An 18,992-nucleotide genomic window follows, 5' to 3' on the forward strand; every position below is an offset into this window, starting at 1 on the left:
CTGGAACCCTTTCTAGCAGTACTCACCCTCCCAGGGTTTGGGGTCTGTAATGAAGTCCCTGAGGCCCTGCCCAGGCTTGGACACTGCAGCCTCTCTCAGGAGCCACCCCTTACCCTGTTGCCCCATCTTGGCTGAGGCTGGGCAGCTTCATGGCAAGCAGCATGGCCTCCAGGCCCCCAGTTAAGTGGTCAGCCCTTGCCCTGTTTCTGTGGTTTCTGCCAGTGCCTGGCCTCTTCCCTTCCTATAAGCCTGCTCTTTCCCGTGACTGCTGCTTCACTGAGCACTCACTCTGAGGGCTAGATTAAGCATCCCAGGACGTCAGTGGTCTCAGAGCCATTTTCACATGGGCTCTAGATCAAGGCACAGCTTGAGTTCTGTAGCCCTAGGATTTAAATCTTCAAATATGTCTTGAATTTGGACCCTGAGGAGTGGGCTGGGGAAAGGGGAGTACTGTGATGGGGGTGGGAGGATCTTGAAAAGGGGGTTCTGGGCAGTAATCTGTGGTTGGGGTTGAGCACCTCATCCCTGGCACCACATCTGGCTCTAGCTGAAATGACAGCTGCAACTACAACCGGAGCCGACTCACGGATGCCAGGACCGAGCCATTCACGTGCACGTGAATGGTGCACATTTGGTGCACAGTCCCCTTACCTGTCAAGGCTCCAATTAACGTGGGTTGCTGCGTCTGGTGCTGGGTTATTTTATCTTTTTTTCCCCTGGTCCCTTCAGCTTTCTATTTCAGAGTGACACTAGCTCTGTCATTGTGTTTGTCCTGCTCTCTTCCCACCCTCACTAGAGAAAAATCAAAAGGCGGCTTCGTGGCAAACCCACGCTGGCTCTGGCCCGCCCCTCCACTGCAGGCTCCTGCTGCTTTTCGGAAGTGGCAGACCTGGGAAAGCATCCATTACTGCCCGAGGACCAGGGGGCGAGACGGGAGCCCGAGCCAGGGCAGGGGCCAGGGCCACAGGGATCCGGGGGAACGCGATCCAGAAGCCAGCGGAAGGCGACCGCGAGGCGGCGGTCGCCAGAAAAGCTCGTGGGGCCCCGCCCACTGGTCCCACCCTGCGGGACGCGCGTCTCCCCCTCCCGCCCCTGGCTGAGGGGAGGCGGGAAAACAGAGAAAGCCTCTCTACCATCCTGCCCTAGGCCTGCCACTCCCAGCTCTTCCGCACTCTGTGTGTCCTCCCGAGATCGTTTCGGAGGGGACCGCGCTGTGCAGGTAAGCGGCGGAGGAGGTGATAAAGTTGGGTTCTTCTTCCAGGAGGGAGAATCTAGGGTGGGGCTGGATCCCGGACGCCGGGGAGCTGCCGGGTTTGTTTGTTTCCTGGGTGTGAGCCGTCTTCAAGGACACCTGCCGCTTGGGCAGCGGAAATCAGGTTGGGATGTAAAAAAGGAGGTAGGCGTCGGAAGGGGAGGCAGGCGCTGGAAGTGGGGTGAAGCTGGTGGCTGGAAGAGCGCTTGCTGCTGCCTGGAGCTCGAGGCTGTAGTTTTTAGGAGAAGGCGAAAGGGCTGCACCACCGTACACCCAGGGGGAGTCTTTCCTTTGCTAGTTGGAAGCTGTGGACACCGGAGCAAAGCGTGGGAAGGTGGCTAATGTGAGTGTGGACACAAGCAATACAAAATGGAACTTGCTGGTTTGGGGAGTGGCAGGCCTGTGGGGGAGGTAAAGAAAGGCTGTGGTTCCAGGGCATGGGGATTCATGAGAACGCCTGCATCAATTTTTTTCTCCTTGTTTATCCGGAACCTATTTCTTCTAGGGGGCCCTGACCCCCTCCCCGCCCCTATTCCTCCTTTCCTCCTGCCAGGCCCCTTTCCCGGCAGGGCTGACCCTGGCAGAGCCTCCCACATTGTGTCTCGCTGAGCTTCGTGGAGAGTTGGGAGAGCAGCCCGCCGCCTCTGGCGCTTGCTTCTGGCTCTTACAAGTGGTGGCTGGTAGAGAAAGCACCCAAGTTTGGGGCAGGGAGCAGCTGTGCTGGAGAAATGGGCCTGCGCAGACCCCTGCTGCCAACCTCCAGATGTGAGGGGCTGAGGCAGCTAAGGCTTCTTCCCATCCATGTGACCTCTGTCTTCATTTTCTTTGTCTCCTTGGCATGGTGCTCTGAGGCTGGGCTGGATTTCCAGGTTTGGAGATGGATTAGTGGGTAGTCAGTTCTGGTGAAAGGACCCCCACTCTGGGGACCTGGTGCTCTCATATTGTGTATGTGGGTGTGTATATCTGTTTCTGCAACTTAGCCTATTGCCTGTGACGTGCCTGGTAGTTGCCATGGAAACTCCCTTTTAATTCTCAGCCTCCCTCCTTTTTCTGCCCATTCCTCACCTCCAGATCTCCTCCCCTCCCCCCAACATGGCTGCCTAGATACTGGTTATCTGGCTTCTCTGGGAGGGTTCCCTGCATAGCTAGCTCCACCCAAACTTACATGGCTCCTTACCCACTCCACTCATCCCCCCATGTGACATATCACAAACACACCCAAACACATATATGTACGTATACCATACTACACACACACCACCACTCATACACATATATCACATCGCATACACACCAAATACACCATATGTATAACTCACTACAACACACTACTCACAATGCTACCCCTACACCCTGCCATCACATTGTGCATGCTCACACACACACAAACTATAACCCATACCATCACCTCCCCAACACACACATGGTACTTCTATATAGATCTCAGCTGGAAGACCAGACATTTCCTGCCTTATCAGCTCTATGCCAAAGCATATAGGAAAAGGCTAAGGAGGCCCAGAAGGAAACATTTCCCCAGGAACCCTGACAGGAAGATAGAGAGAAACTCACTTCCAGATACCCAAGGGGAGACCCTCTTTTCAGTGCTAGACTCAAGAGGTGGGTCTCAGACCAGAATTTAAATCTCTCCACTGTTTGCTTTCTCCGTGCCCTGGCCCTGAGTAAAGCCTGAGGCTCCTGGACCCGCCCTAGGAGTCTGTTCAGAGCCAGCCTACCTTCATCCCCCATAAATCAGAGCACATGCTTCCCTGCCCCATAGCCCTGTTGTATTTAGGTGGCTGCCATCTGGATGGCAGGCAGCCTGTGCCAGGCAGCCCCCAGGACTCACTGTCTAACAAATCACTCACCAGCTTCTGCCCAAGTGCTCTGGAGGAAATAAATCAGTCATGACGGCCCCAGCCCCAGGAGGCAGAGAGCCTGTAGAATACAGGCTACGTGCCTGGAGCCATAGACCCAGGTTCTCGTCCAGGCTCTGCCCCAAGGGTAAGTGCATTTATTCCACAGATACTCTTGGATGCAAACTGGGTTTTGGTGAAAGCCAGAGATGGCTTAGACTGATCTAAAGCAACTGAAAGCTTCCAAGATTTTAAACCTCTACTTCCACGTCTGTTCATTTCCATGTCTGTCAATATTGCTTTGTTTTGGGGGGGTAGGGTTAGATTCCATGATTTCAAAGGCATTTCTTCCTCTAAATTTTTGTAGATTATATGCTCTGAAAGAGATCCCTTTTCTCTCTAGGTGCTGAAATGTAATCATTATTTCATAAAACAGGGTTGCAGCTGAGCTGAACAGGAAGGGAGCTCTTCTCTGTTTACTCCAGAGAAAGCCTCCCCTTACATTTGGTAGGACAGGAGGCACCTAAGAAACTGAGACCAAGTTTTCCTCTCTTGGGCCATGGGAGCCAGCCCCTTCTAGACACTGGTCTACCTGGTCTTTTCTGCCAGGATGAAAACTGGAACTGGGCAGAGTCTTGAAAGAAGTGTCCTCTGGAGAGGATGAGGTTAAGGCCATCCTTTGGTGGGTCTGTGAAAACCTCTGGAGGGAGAGCCTTTGGCCAGCTAGAGAGTGGGACAGGGAGAGTTGGTCAGTTCTCTCTGCACCTGATGAGAAGCAGTATATTTTGAGCTCAGGCAAAAGCTTGGGGCCAGTTTGGCAGCATCTTTGCTTTGGAATAGGAGGCAGGAGGGAAGAACCTGACCTGAGAAAGTATGAGGTCAGCTTGGAGCTGCTAGAAAGATATTAGAGGGAGCACAAGGCCCAGGAAGAGGGCTGGGGCTCTGGGAGTGTAACTGCTCCAGCTCAGATCTTATCTGGGGTGGAGGGGACTGGGGATGAGGGAGGGTCTAGTTGGAATGACAGTGACACTCCCCCCCCCCCCCCCACTGCTGAAGGGTAAAGTCAGGCCTCAGAAGAAACCTGAGGCCAAGATCTTAGATTCATTCTTATATTATTTTAACAAATGTTAATTGAGTTCCTCTGTTGTGCCAGGCTCTATGCACTTCTGGGGGCTCACAGAGCTGTGAAATGATGGTTTCTCATTCACCAGAGCCCTCCTTAGATAGACCAATTGATTTGTCATGTCCCTTCTTCTCTCCCACTGCTTACTTGACCCAACTTCCCGCCAGAAAGGCTCTGCAACCTTCTTCTTCAACAGAAAGGCCCTGCACACTCACACGCACACTCATAGTTAACACACTTTCCCTTTCAAACATGTACATAATCTAGCAGACCTAACACATAGATGGGCACGTGCTCACAGGTTCTCACACCCTCTCACCTCACCCAGATGCATTCTGTCACCCAGACCATTGTGATGGACTCTTCCTTTCCATTTGCTCCATCCCAGTCTATTTTCCCACTGATCTGCTAATCAAGCCCAGTTACATTAGGCCTCCTGTGGCTCTCCATTGCCTCTTAATAAGGACAGGTGCCTGGCACTGACACGCAAGGCTCTCAGGAACCTGGCTATAGCTACTCTCTAGGCACCTTCTCTGATGGTCATTTCATGCCTGTATTTCCTCCCTTCTGCCTGTGCTTAGGTCCTATCTGGAATAAGCTCTGTCACTCCAGCCTGCTGACTTTGGGGGTGATAGCCTTCAGAGACACACACACTTGGGCTCTAATCTGGATTCTTATGCTTGCAAGTTTTCTTAATATTTCTAAACCTCAGTTTTCTTATCTGTCAAATGAGCATGAGAGTTGAGAAGGGTAAGCTATGTAAAGTGCTTTATGTGGTGCCTAGCACATAGCAAACATTCAGGAGCTATTAGCTGCTATGATAGTAATGATAGCAGTGACATTATTATCAGAATGACATTTTGTTGTTATTATATCATCCTTCAAGGCACCTCTCAACTGCTCATCCTTTCAAATAGCTTTTCCTAATTCCTGGGAAACAGACATGCTTTCCTATTCCCTGTACCACTGAATGCTCTGAGGCCCAATGTACTTTGATTTTAGCTACTTATGTCCACACCTTCTCCCCTTCGCTCCCACTTACCTCTTCAATGGCAAAGTCAGCTTATCCCCTAGACAGTGCCTGGCTTGGTGTCAGACACATGGGAAAAGCCCAGTGAGAACATGTGAGCTGGCCATAGGCAGGAAAAAGTCCTCACTCACCAGGAGGTGTTGAAAGCCCACTTGTCCTTCAAAGCTGTCTTCTGGCAACCACTCATACCCAGGTGCAAACCATACATTACCAAGGTGTAGATTCCTTCATTCCTGTACCCAGTTCCTTTGGTAGAGTCCAAAACTAAGAATTTGACTCCATCTTAGGTCTGGGATGCTTAAGGGCTAAAGTCAATGAAGGTAGCTGATTTATCATAGTATTTTGGTGGTTGGGATTTGACTGAGACCTAGAGAGCAGACATGGGGAAGTGTGGGGTAGAGAGGGCACTGAGAATGTTTTAAAACTCCTTCAAAATTTCATACAAATCCTTAGGTTGTTCTGAGTTTAGACTGGACTATGACTTAAAGGAATAATGATGTTGAAGTGCCCAGTCAGTCAGTCATCAATATTTATTGAGCAGCTACTGTGCTAAGTTCTGGAGATTCAGACCTGCCTAGAATGTGGCTGTGCACCCAGGAAGTTCAGAGCCCGATGGGGGAGACACACACCCTAGTGGTGGCAGTATGTGGAAAGAGGTATGGGCCTTGGTTCTGTGGGAACAGTGGAAATGAAGGCATGTGTCAGGAAGGAGGGGACAATGTGTTTCCTGAAGCAGAGATAAACAAGGTCAGGTAAATCCTCCATGCACGCATAAACCTACCCTCACCCCCCAGAGGTAGGACAGACCCTAGGTATGCAGGCCCTAAGGGTCAGGACTTATCTCCATGCCACATCAACCCCCAAGCAAGGCAATGTGACTATATTGCAAAGTACTTTGCAGGCTCAAACACAGAGGTCTGAGCTGTGATTTCAAGGAGGTAGGCTGTTGGGCAGAGGTTGTATAAGAGGCCGGCCAAGTTGCCAGGTCACTGTGGTATGGCTGTGGGTAGGGTAGGTGGGCCTGGCCCTTGGGCCTCTGGCCTGGCAGTGGCTCTGAGTTTCTGTTTCTGCCACTGGGACTGCTTGTCTGTCCTCTCTTGAATGGTCTTTTGTTAGCAGATATATGGAGGAGGTGATCCCACTGCTAGCCTGATTTATTCACACCCGCCCAACCTGTGGGCCCTGGCCTGGGGCTTCTGTGCAATGCTGCCTGCCAGACAGATTCCCTAGAACTGAACTGAGATCCCCTCGGGGGCAGGACCTGGGCCGCAGTGCCTGTTTCCTAACGCATTCTGGACAACTCGTGTTACTGGCCTGTGCTGGAGTTGGCCACACAGTATTGCTCTTGCTTCTGTCTCTGAAGGCTATTATGAGAAGCCCACAGGATAATGGCTGAGATGTTGACGGTGATGGTGGAATGGCAGCAAGGCACTGAGCCCACTCTACCTTGAGGTCTCCAGAGAGACTTCTAGAAACCAGGCCTGTGTTTGTGACTTGTAAGTTCTGTGTTTCCTTTTCTGAGGAAGGGGACTTATTTTTTATGGTCAGTTATTTTCTTCCTCTGTGTTTCTCTTCCTGAGAAGTGATTTCATGTTAAAGGTAAAGGTGCCTCCTGGTTAAAATAATAAGTCCACTACTACGTAATAAATGAGTTTTGTCCCTCCCACTCCCCCTGGACAGCCAGGTTGGGTAGATCCTGGGCTCCAGAGAAACAGCTTTGAGTCATGGGGACCTGTGGGCCCATGATACCCTGCCTCATGAAGGAAGGGTAGTAAGGCAGGCCCAGCAGTGGGACGGGACCCAGTGGGAAGCGGCCACTGTGGGAGGTGTCAGGCAGTGAAGATCTGGGCCAGAGGCACCTGCCCTGCTTCCGTGCTGCCTAGCAGCTGTCAGGGAAGTGTGGGGAATTCAGTCAAGGGTCCAGCCACTGTGAGTCCCTTAGCCCACTAGACTGTCACTGCCCTCTGCTTTCTCCTCAGTCTCAGGCTTTGAGTCCTGTTGGCTCATTAGCCTCTCTTTAGAATTTTGTAAAGAGGCCAATCATTTTAAGTGAGGCTATTAAACAGAATAATTGAGGTTCAGTTGTTTATTTGATGGACATTTAAATGGAAATCTAGGGAACAGGTTACATTTTCTCTGGAGGGCAAAGATTCATCTGTGACCTGTGCTTGGACCCATAGCACTTGTTTTCAAAGGCAGCTTTAAAAGCCTTTGCTGGCTTTGGCCTGTGCTTCTGAACCAGAGAAGCATCAGGTGATGTGAACAGCTTACAGTGCTTCATACTGCTTTCCAGGAAGGTGATGGGATGAGGTTGGGGGGCTGTTTTTGTTTTTAACTGAATTTAAAAATTTTAATAGCCCTTCAGAAAACAGTTTTAGATTTACAAAAAATTGAACAGATAAGAGGTCCAGGATACTGCCTCCTCTCCCAGTTTCCCCTATTATTAATATCTTACATAAATCTGTTACATTTGTTACGAATGTTGACCTAAAAAAATAAAAGGTCAAGCTTTTATTTGAGATCCAAGAGAATAGCTATTTGGGAAGCACTGATTCAGGTAGAAACCCAGTGTTCCAATTAGGGAGTGAAGGCAAGGTTTGTTTGTTTGTTTCTTTTTTTTTATAAGAATGGAGGGGGAATAACTACATGGAATAGAAGGAAGGACTTCCTTTTTTAAAGATTTTACTTATTAAGCCCTGGCTGGCGTAGCTCAGTGGATTGAGCGCGGGCTGCGAACCAAAGTGTCGCAGGTTTGATTCCCAGTCAGGGCACACGCCTGGGTTGCAGGCCATAACCCCCAGCAATCGCACATTCATGTTTCCCTCTCTCTCTCTTTCTCCCTCCCTTCCTTCTCTAAAAATAAATAAATAAAATATTTTTAAAAAGATTTTACTTATTTATTTTTAGATGAAGGAGAAGGGAGGGAGGAGAGAGGGAGAGAAACATCAACATGTGGTTGCCTCTCACCTGCCCCCTACTGGGGACCTGGCTCACAACCCAGGCATGTGCCCTGACTGGGAATCAAACCGTTGACCCTTTGGTTCGAAGGCTGGCTCTCAATCCACTGAACCACACAGCCAGGGCAGAAGGAAGAACTTTCTATAGGTGCAGATAAGCTAGTTATTCGTTAGGCTATACCTGGTGGTGCTAATTCTAAAGAATGACTTTAATTTTCAGTCTGGTAGTCAGAATGTCTACTGACCAGTTAGCTTTGCAAACAGTTGTTTGGCAGACTGGGCCAATGCTGCACTGGCCCAGTGGAAGGGTTACTTTGCCCAGTCTAAACATCCCAAAGATTTGAGGAGGAATCCATGCTGGGTTCCTCTGGGGTGGCAGCTCCAACTTCATTTGGAAGTGGCTTCACTTATATTATCTTTCACACAAATAATGAACCAATATTGACACATTGTGAATAACTATCTGAAGTTTATTCTCATTTCCTTAGTTTTTACCTAATGTCCCTTTTCTAGTCCAGGATCCCATCTAGGCTACTATATTATACTTAGTTGTCATGTCCCCTTAAGTTCCTCTTGGCTGGGAGAGTTTCTCAGACTGGCTTTTTTTTTTTAACCACCATGCAGTTTTGACTGGTCAGGCATATTGTAAGGTCCTTTAGTTGGGATTTGTCTGATGTGTTCCTCATGATTAGACTGGACTGACTGGTTTAGGGGCAAAGATCTCAAAGTGCGATTTTCATCACATCACATTGAGAAAACTGGTAGTGTGATTGATTCATCACTGTGGTGTTGACAGGTCTGGGCCTTCAGTCCCTTTCAGTGTCCCTTCAGCACAATTCCAGGGCCTCATGATGGGAGCTGTGCTCTTTCCAGTCCTTGAGACAAGGATATCAGTCTGTTAACTCATGCTCCTCGGTTAGACCATAAGCTCCATGAGGCAGGGACTGTGCTATTGGAGCACCCTCAGTGATGAGCCAAGTTCCTGGACAACAGTAGGCCATTAATAAATGTTAATTTGGTTACTGGAAAGATAATGGTGCCATTTTTTCCAAAATTACACTTTGTTCCAAAATGTCCATCTTTTTTTCCCACCAATTTCTCCACCTGAGTGCAGGCAGATCTCAGCTGTTTGGAAAGCAATCTGATTAAAATAACTTGGGCCAAGACATAAATGACTGTTAGAATTGGAAGTATTTACCTTTTAAAAGAAGCATTTTTTGAAATTTAAAAATCTCTCCATGGGAGAATATTATGGGTGTGGATATATATATATTTTTATATTTTTTAAAGATTTTATTTGTTTATTTTTAGAGGGGAAGGGAGGGAGATAGACAGAGAAAGAGAAACATCAATGTGCGGTTGCTGGGGGTTATGGCCTGCAACCCAGGCATGAACCCTGGCTGGGAATTGAACCTGGGACACTTTGGTTCCCAGTCTGCACTCAATCCACTGAGCTACTCCAGCCAGGGCCTAGGTGTGGATATATTTTTGAGTAGGGGTGGTCTTTATTTCAGTTCTATACTCTACGCTAATTCCGAGCCATACCAGCAAAAAAGGGATCTGCTTCTTGCTGCCCATTCAGAAAGGCTGCCAGTTGCCAGGCAAGTAGTTCTGTTGGCATCCCCTGTAGGCCAAGTTCCAGTGGACAGGATCGCCTACAGCAGGTCTGGGACACTGTCTGGCTCCTAGTGTAAGTGCACTGACATTCTGCTGGGCAGAGAGCAGAGGGAAGCCCGGCAGCTGCTGAGAGGTAGGCAGAGTCTGAGGAGGCAGATGAATGTGCTTGCTGGTGCTGATGCTCAGCTGGGAGGGATAGGGCAGCATTTTGAGCTCCTGGGGTCCCGCAATGGCTGACGGACAGGCTAGGCCTCCTCCCTCCTCTCGAGAGGCTCCAGGGTCCCAGTCTTACCCTAACATCAGCCATAGTGACAGAGCAGAGTTGCACAAGAAACTGAGAAAGGAAAAAAAACATCATAATGCATGCTGAAGTTCGATAAAGCTATTTAACTTTATTTGGGTTATTCTCACCCTGGTTCCTCTTCCCTGGCCTGGGTAAGGACACTCCCATCCAAAGAGGCTAGCTGGGTCTTGAGTGAGGTCAGCATTTTCATTTCCCTTAATTCCCACACATTGCCACACTTGCCAGGGAGGCAGCAAGAAAGAGCATAGCATTTGATATCCATAGAATTAGGGGCTGATACCAGCCATGCCATGGTTAACTGTGGGACCTTGGCCAAATAACATATAACTCTGAGCTTTACCTTTTCTAATCTGTGAAATGGCAGTGACACCCCTCATTGCCTGTCCTTGTGGTATTCCTTTGAGTTTCATGCTCATGATGTTGTCTGGTAAGTAAAGTGTCTTCCACATATTTGGTAGACATCGTCTTCACTGCCATCATCATCCCCTTCAGGGAAGAGAAGCAGGGTGGGGTGTGGAACATGCAAAACCCAGCCGCAGGTACACATGAGAGTCCGGGGCTGAAGGACAAGTCCCTGTCCTGATAATATCCTGCCCTGACCTCCCCGAAATCTAAGGAGGTGGGAGGGCCAGGGCTGCCCTTGGCATAGCATCCCAGTTTTGCAAAAGTCTACTTGGCCCTGTTGGTGCTTCTCTGGGTGCAGCCCTCCTAGAGAGTCACACTGAAGGGACCCCTTGTGGTAGTCTCTGGCTTCTTCTGCAAGGACTTTGGGTTAGGAGAAAGACTGGGCAGCATGCTGACCAGAGGGGTGGGGTGCCCAGAGCCCTCCAGGGCTAGGTCTTGGGCATCTGCCCCTGTCCAGCAGGCTGCCTGGACAGCAGAAAACTTTCATCTTCTACTGGACGGCTGTCCTGCAGTCAGGGAGGGTGAGAGTTGCTGCTCCCAGGAATGGCAGCTGTCTGGTGACTTTCTTTTCTACACCCTTCCCTAGTGCATTTCCACCTCTCTGCTTGTTCTTGGGAGCAGGGAGCATCACTGTGACCAGGGCTCCCAGGGGCAGGGTGGTGGAGGCAACCAAAGACAGCCACAGGTATAGGCCCAGCTAGGGTCTTGTGGGGAGGACCATAGCATGGAGGCCGTTTGATGTTTTTGCCAGAGCACATTTCCTCTTCTCAGCAGCTCCACCTCTCCTGGCTTTGCCACCTGTGTCCCTCCTTTTCCCCTTTTCTCAGTTCCTGCTCGGGGTGCTGCCTGTCAGCCAGCCTCTGTTCCATCTTGCAGACTCTCATGCTTGTCTTTGGGCACCTCCCTGTTCAGTTTATCTTCTTCTGGGATTTCTTTCCTCTCCTGCTGTCTCCTGCCATCTCTGTTTATCTTGCTTCTGTGTCTTGGGCAGGGCCAGGGGGTGGGGAGTTGCACCCTCAGTGCTGGCCAAGAGCATGTGTCACCAGTCTCTGGCTGACTCAGTAAGATGAGGTTTTCTGTGCCACCTGTCTGTGGCCCTGGATGACGCAGGCTGTTTTTCTTGAGGCAGGAGAAGGCCATGGCTGGGGAGCCTTTTGAGTCTGTCAGGCACTCTTTGTTTGTCTGTTGTGGGCCTGGCTCCTTTCAGCCCCATGTCATGAAAACAGGGACCTTCCTGTGGTTAGATAACAACTAAAGGAGGAAGGAAGGGAGTCAGAGGAGGGGACTAGGGCTTTTTTCCTGTTTGGTTCTTTGTTTTTCTTTCCCATTTCCCAACAGAAGGTAGAAGTTGAAGAAGGAAGCTGAGGAAAGAGTTGGGAGATGATGGCATTAATAATATTAACAGTTGACGCTCAAAGAGCATTGCCAGTTGCTAGGTGCAGTGCTCAGCACTGGCATGGTATCACTTTTCACTGCAAATTACAGAAACAGAACTCCACCTTGTTTAGGCAAGGAAGGGATTCTCTGTTCACAGAGGGAAGCAGCAGGATGGACAGGGCAGCGCTGGTTTGGGACGATGGTCAAGGAGGACACTCAGCCAGGACTCTATCCCTGTCCCTTCTCCCGGTCCCCCTCCTGTCAGCTCTTTTGTCTGCTGCTGGCCGAGCTCTCCCCTTCCCCACATTTCACAGCTGGGCTGCTTTCAGCCTTTCTCCTGGGTTCCAACATGATGGCCCCTGGGAAACACTGAGTTTCACACCCATTCCTTTTAGCTGCAAGGGAGGGGCTGCGATTGGCAGCCTCCAGTAGACCTACAGCATTGGAATGGGGAAGAGCCATCTCCCCCCAAAAGGAGATATCCTTCTTAGATGGGTCGGTTGTGGGCGGAGGAAGGATAATTGCCCATGAACAAAGGCTATTTCATCTAATCCTCACAACTCCTGAAGTGCATATTATTATTCCTATCTTACTGTTTCAGAAGGAAAGGCTCTGAGAGGTAGAGTAACTTGCTCAAGTACATACACAAAGGCACTCAGCATAGAGGCGGGGTAGCAAAGTGGTTCAGAGGAAGGACTCTGGAGCTACATTGCTTGCGCCCTAGTCTAGGCTCTGCCACTTTCTGGCTTTGGGACTTTAGGCAAATTTCTTACCTTTCCTGGCCTCAGTTTCTCCATCTGTATAATGGGAATGACCATAATCATAGCATTATAGCATTTCCTAGAACTGCTATAAGGATTAAATATACTTGACATGAATGCCTATAAATGTTAAGTATTGTTACCATAGAGCTTTATAGTTTACGAAGAACCTTTCCATATATTATCTCATTTGACCTTTATAATAACCTTTGTAACAGGAACACAGACGGGGGGTGGGTTAGCTAGTCCTCCATCGCACCCAGCCCATGCTCCCACTAACCAGCCTCCCACCCCCCACCGTCAGATGCACAATTCTGTAATCAGTTAAACCAAACAAAGTGCCCTTCTGAGTAAACAGTTATCTATCCAACAAGGAAATGTAAATTCTCTCTCTGGCTGAGCTGGCAGTCACTGTGTATTCTACTGTTTTTCTCTTGTGAATATCTATGAAGTTAGAGATGGTGGGGAGCTTGTATAAGTGTTTACCCCGAGGCGCCCCCTTCATCATGGCCCTCTTTGCAAGGCTGATTTGACTTGCTTAGGTGTCTGAGCCCTGCAGCTTCAGCCCGCTGGACTGGGGTAGGAGTAAGAAACAGAGTGGCAGTGGCCTGGGTGTAAGTCTCCTGGGGATCCTCAGTGCAGGTGGCCCTTCTGAGGGATGAGGGGCCCAGCGCCTGGAACTAGGAGCTCACAACAGGAAGACTACCCTTCCCTTACCAGCAGGGAGGCAGATTGAGCTGGGTTAAAGTTTGTAATCCATCTTTTACTCACCAGGTGACCGCTGTGTGCCTCAGTTTCTTTCCCTGTAAAATGGGTTTGATGGTAACACATACTTCATAGGCTATTTTTAAGGATCAAATGAGCATAAATATTTAAAGTACTAAGAATAATGCCTGACCTGTGTTGTTTGTTGTGATGATTACTATTACCTCAAATATCCAATCCAGACTCCTAGACTGGGCCTCTTATATAGGCTTTCCATCTTAGAATTTTTACTTCCTCTCATTTCTTTCCATGGAGTCCATAGAAGGACTCCTATGTTTCAAGCTGACCTCTGCCCCCCTACCCACACCCTCAAACTCCCAATCTCCAGCAGCTGGCTTATTCCCACTGCCAAACTCACTGTCCTTTGCCCCCTAGAAGATTCACCAGTCTTTCCTGCACCTTCCCTTCCACACTCCAGTCAAGGCTGCTGCCCCACAAAGTATGCAGTGTGAGTGGGACTGGGCTTTGTGTCACTGCGAGGAGTTCCAGCCCTTTGGGAAGTTGATGTTCTTCAGCCATTGGTTCCAGAACACCCACCATGTGTGCATGGAGCTGGGGTTGCAGGCACACTGACCTGCATTGCAGCTCCATGAGGAAAGGGAGTTCCAAGCGACCTTCCAGAAGGGGCCGAAGAGGAAGAAGGGTCCATCCTTCATTTTACGAAAAGAGATGAAACTTGGTCATGGCTCTGGGTCACTGTGGTTGGGGAACATCAAGGTCAAATTGTTTAAGGGCACAAATTAGGGGTTTTGAAGCCACAGTGTGGTCTTTAGCTATTTCCAGGCCACTGGTGACATGGAACATGAGGTGAAAGAAGAACACATCCAATCCCTGAAAGCAGCCCTGATACAAAGAAGGAGGGAGGAATACTGGGCTTAGCCAGGAAGGACCCCAGGAAGCTGCCTGTGGAGCTCTTGTCACGGAGCTGTCAAGTAGATATGACTGTCCTTTTGTTCTTTGCTTTCTTTTTTCTCTGGTACATAAAACCCCAAAGCATCTAAGATGGGAAGCAGGAAGGTGATGAGCAGTTTAGAGAGGAAGGTGCAGCTGTGCACGAGTGCCAAGGACTCTTGGCTGCCCCGGTGCAGATAGGGGACAGGAAAACATTGGGGGTTGAAGGGGTGCCAGTGAGTATCAAGAACATTTTAGCTGTTCCAGCACTGAGGCATTATGGTATCTAAAATCTCATGGAAGTAAAACACCTTCAAAGCCACAGGTTGGGCGTTATCTGCTGGTCTGTGCTGACCACTTCCCCAAGTTCCATTCATTAGCAGGCATAGTAGAGAGCTGGTAGTACACTCAGACTGTACTGCTCTCATCAAATCCGAGGCTGGGGGACCTCACAAGGCTGCAGGGGCCAGTCCCTGTCTCCACACAGACCTTGCTTAACACAATCAGATAAGACTACTGTCCCATTTTCCTCCCAAACAATAAGACTAATGTCTTAGAATATAAAAAAGATCCACCTCTCTGCCAGTAAATCAGAACAATTTGTCCACGATAATTTTGAGTCCTGGACCTTGTCTGTTTTCAGTCCTTAGCCTGGCCTTAGACTGTTCAGATCTGTGCCAGAGTAACAGTCACCTGCACCACGATCACCTACAGTGCAGCCGGGGTAATCGGAAAGGACTTTCTGATCACCCCTTTGCTCTCTCTTGAGAATGAGGACCTTTTAAGAGACAATTCCACCACTGCCCCCTGACATTATTCAAGCAAAGGTGGTCTTCTAATGGAGAGCCAAACGAACCTGTCAGGTGCTTCCCTTCTGCCCCTTTCATTGCCCCGGTCACCCTCATCTCTGTAGGTGCCTTGCCAGGCTGCCCAAGTACTCAGGCATGTCTCAGCCTTCCCTGCTGCCCCTCCAACTCTGGCCTGCGCACCACCCAATCCCAGCACACCAGAGCAGCAGACAGGAGTTGAAGGCATGGGTCCTGAGCCTGGTTCTACACCTGACTAGCTGGATGGACTGACTATATCATTTCACTGTTGGGTGGGGCCTCAGTCTCCTTAAGTAGAAAGTAAGAACTTTCATCTCAGTCTTTCTAACTCTGGTATTCTAAGATTCTAAATCCATCTGGCAAACCTTACATCTTGATTATATACTATTTGTATGCAATGGAATTTTCACCAGCTTCTTTTGGCAGAGATACATCATAAACTAAGTCATGTCCCTTGGCATAGGGTAATAGTCTAAGGTAGCCAGATAGCCTAAACAATGGGACTCAGGCATTCTGCGACCCCATAAAAAGGTTGGAAAGGGTCGCTTCAGGCATGTCCTTTATGGAGTGAGGGACTTCGTCTTTCTCTGGGAATCCTGCCAGTATTCAGGCCTTGGTGAGACCCCTGGGTGTGTTTTCAGTGGGTTGACCTGGAAGGGAAGCAAGCAGGTGGATGGATGCAAGGGTGGAGGAGTGAGGCTTTGGGGGCTGAGGGTGAGGTAATGAAGTTCCACTGTAATTTGGATCCTTTGCATTTTAAAGGGTGGTTGTTTCTGAGTTATTTTTCACAATCAAACTGGGTATTCTGATCTACCTCACTGCTGCATGGAATCAAAAATAATACAGCATGTTGCTATATCATCAGCTAGTGGCTTCTTTTTCTAAGCAGCTTTTACCCAGCAATTATGTGAAATTATGTGACTCAGTATGGAAAGATAATTGCTGGAGAAACTCTTCTGATTGCTTTCTCCCGCACATGCAGACAGCAACCACGCCAAATTCAGGAAGATCAGGGAGGAAAATTAACATGGAAGTGCTGCTGCCACCCGAAATGTCAGCAGTTTACTAATGTAGAAATGAATGAGAGCATGGGAAGGGTAAAGAAGTGGAAGTGGAATTCTTTCTCGTAAGATGATATAAAGGAAGCAAAATGTCTCTGGTCCCATTTTCCAGATGGGGAGGACGGTCTAAGTGCTCTAGAGTTCCGAGTAGAGTGAGGAGGCTCCAGAGCTGCCCTCAGGCACCCCAGCAGGAGTCCTGGGCCTCAGAATGAGGGCCTCCCCGCAACATGCACGTTGAGGGGAATGTAATGGCAGACTACTTGGCAGACTACTGTCACAGCACCCTCTTGTGTTGTGCAGGCATTACTGATGGGTGAAGGCATTTTCTCCCACTGAACTTCATTCAGAATTCTAGGGAAATCACTTTAGGCAGCCACTGTTGAATGAAATGCCTGGAGGTTCAACTCGAACCGAACTTGAACTGAACAGTTTTGTTACCCCTATTTTCCATTTTCCCTTCTCAACTGCCTTTGCTTGTGCTGTTTTCTCTGCCAAAATGCCCTTCATTTTCTCTCCTCTTACCCCTTTTCATCAAAATCCCACCCTACTTTTAAGGTTCAGCTGAAATGTCAAGTCCTTCATGGAGCTGTCCCAGGTTTCCTGTTGTATTTCCTGCTCTTGCTTTCCTTGCTCTGATGGACTGACTCTCCTTGCATGTCATCTCTACTGCTTGTGAAGCACTCTTCCTATTTGCTGACGTATCAGAGTCTTTTGCTTCTAAACCCTGCCTTTCCTTGGAAGCTGAGGCTTTATCTTGTTCTGTTGATCCCTTGCAGAATCCAGAATAGTATGGTACTTTCTAGGAATTCAGAACGCGTTGTGGGGTTGACTTGAACCTGAGTATCTATGGGAGTGAGTGGGGTTTCGGGGAGTTGAAGGGAAGGCACAGCAGGGACTAATGCCCTGGAACCCTTGACGTGTATCTTTTCTACTCCCAGGAGGGGCCCTACTCACCTAATAGCCCCTCTCCTGGCCAGAGCTGTCAAGAAGCCACTGTGGGAAGCCTGGTCTATTTGTCCTTCCCTCTGTCACCTCAGATCCATCAATTTGTTTTTCCACATTTTTATGCATTGATTGATTGATTCTTTTTTTTTTAAAGATTTTATTTATTTATTTTTAGAGAGGGAAGGGAGGGAGAAAGAGAGAGAGAAAGGAACATCAATGCGTGGTTGCTGGAGGCCATGGCCTGCAACCCAGGCATGTGCCCTGACTGGGAATTGAACCTGGGACACTTTGGTTTGCAACCCGCACTCAATCCACTGAGCTACACCAGCCAGGGCCATTGATTGATTCTTGTATGAGCCCTGACTGGGTGTTGAACCCACATCCTTGGCTTATTGTGATGACACCTGGCTGAGTGGTCAGGGCCAAGAGTGAGTCTTATATAACAACACTGTCATGTGAGTGACAGCCCATCCCCTTTGTCATATTCTTTTTGTTAGAAGCTAGTCCCAGTGCCTGCTCCCATCAAGGAGAGGGGATTACACCCACAAATTTGAATACTAAAAGGATGGAATTATTGAGGGTCACCTTATAGTCTGTGCATCACAAGGGTGAAAGGAGAACATTTTCAGATAAATAAAAACTGAGGTTATAACTAATAGATCTTCATTAAAGAAAATTATAAATGATGTCCTTTGGGAATAAAGAACCTGGCCTGAAGGCTGACTGAGATTCAAAAAGGATTATGAACAACTCAGTTCGTAGATATGTTGTATTAGTTATCTGTTGCTTCATAACAAATTACCCCCCATCCCCAAATGACTTACAGCAACATACGTTTACTACCTCCCACGGTTTCTCAGGGTTAGGAGTTAGTGAGCTGGGTGATTCTGTTCAGGGTCTTAAATGAGATGGCTGTCAACCAATGTGACAACCATGTGAAACTGGCAGGATCTGCCCCCACTCTCACTGACAAGCTTTGGGGCAGGCCTTATTTTCTAGCAAGCTTTATTGGTCATACATACTAACACCTGTGAAAGGACTATGAAAGGCACCTGGTATATAAATATCAGGAGGTATTAAGGACTATCCTGTACGCTGGCTGCTACATCTGAACAATAATAGCATATATATCAGGAAGGGGGCAATTTGTATTTTTGTATTTTTCAGGAAGGGTGTTATACTTAATATCTATTGTACCTTTTAACTATAGATTTTTTTAGTCTTTGGTAAATTGGATACTAAGTTCAAGCTGCAGAGTACCATGGACTGGGTGGCTTATAAACAACAGAAATTTATATCTCACAGTTCAAGAGTCTGGAAGTCTGAGATCAGGGTACTGTCAGATTCAGTGTTCAATAAAGTTCTGTTTCCCAGTTCATAGGCAGCTATATTCTTGTTGAGTCCTCATATGGTGGAAGGGGCTAGAGAGCTCTCTGCAAGGCCTAGAGAGCACTAATCGCATTCCTGAGGGCTCCACTCTCATGACATAATCGCTTCCCAAAGCCCCCACCTCCTAAAACCATCACATTGAGGGTTAGATTTCAACATGGGAATTTTGGAGGACAAAAACATTTAGTCCAGAGCAAATATATGCAGAAAAATTCCAAACACAAATACTAAAACACGAGAAATAGCATGTGTAATTTCTCTATCAGTCGAGGGAGAAAGTGAATAAGAAAAATATAATTAATCAAAAAAATAAGGGAACTACAAGAAAAGGGAAAAACAGATGGGAGAAATTGGGCCAAATACATCATCACAATAAAGTTAAATAGAGTAAACTTGACAGTACTGATTATTGGGTTAAAATTTTAAAAATCTAGC

The 18,992-nt window shown here is 48.3% G+C and overlaps 1 protein-coding gene across 6 annotated transcripts in view; it reads left to right on the top strand.

The window, feature by feature from the left end:
• The first annotated feature begins 869 nt into the window (after positions 1-869).
• The window catches only part of FXYD6 (FXYD domain containing ion transport regulator 6), a 29,479-nt gene continuing 11,356 nt past the window's right edge, over positions 870-18,992 (top strand). For 2 of the 6 annotated variants that reach the window (XM_036028511.1, XM_036028513.1), the window contains exons 1-2: positions 12,103-12,107; positions 13,317-13,321. The gene's annotated coding sequence lies outside the window, so the exon portion shown is untranslated. Of the gene's footprint in view, positions 1,220-1,399; positions 1,596-12,102; positions 12,108-13,316; positions 13,322-18,992 lie in introns of those variants that run through there. The other 4 variants (XM_028517053.1, XM_036028512.1, XM_036028510.1 and 1 more) reach the window with 4 other exon arrangements.

Source organism: Phyllostomus discolor, chromosome 6 (assembly GCF_004126475.2).
Source record: "Phyllostomus discolor isolate MPI-MPIP mPhyDis1 chromosome 6, mPhyDis1.pri.v3, whole genome shotgun sequence".
Lineage (NCBI taxonomy): Eukaryota > Metazoa > Chordata > Mammalia > Chiroptera > Phyllostomidae > Phyllostomus > Phyllostomus discolor.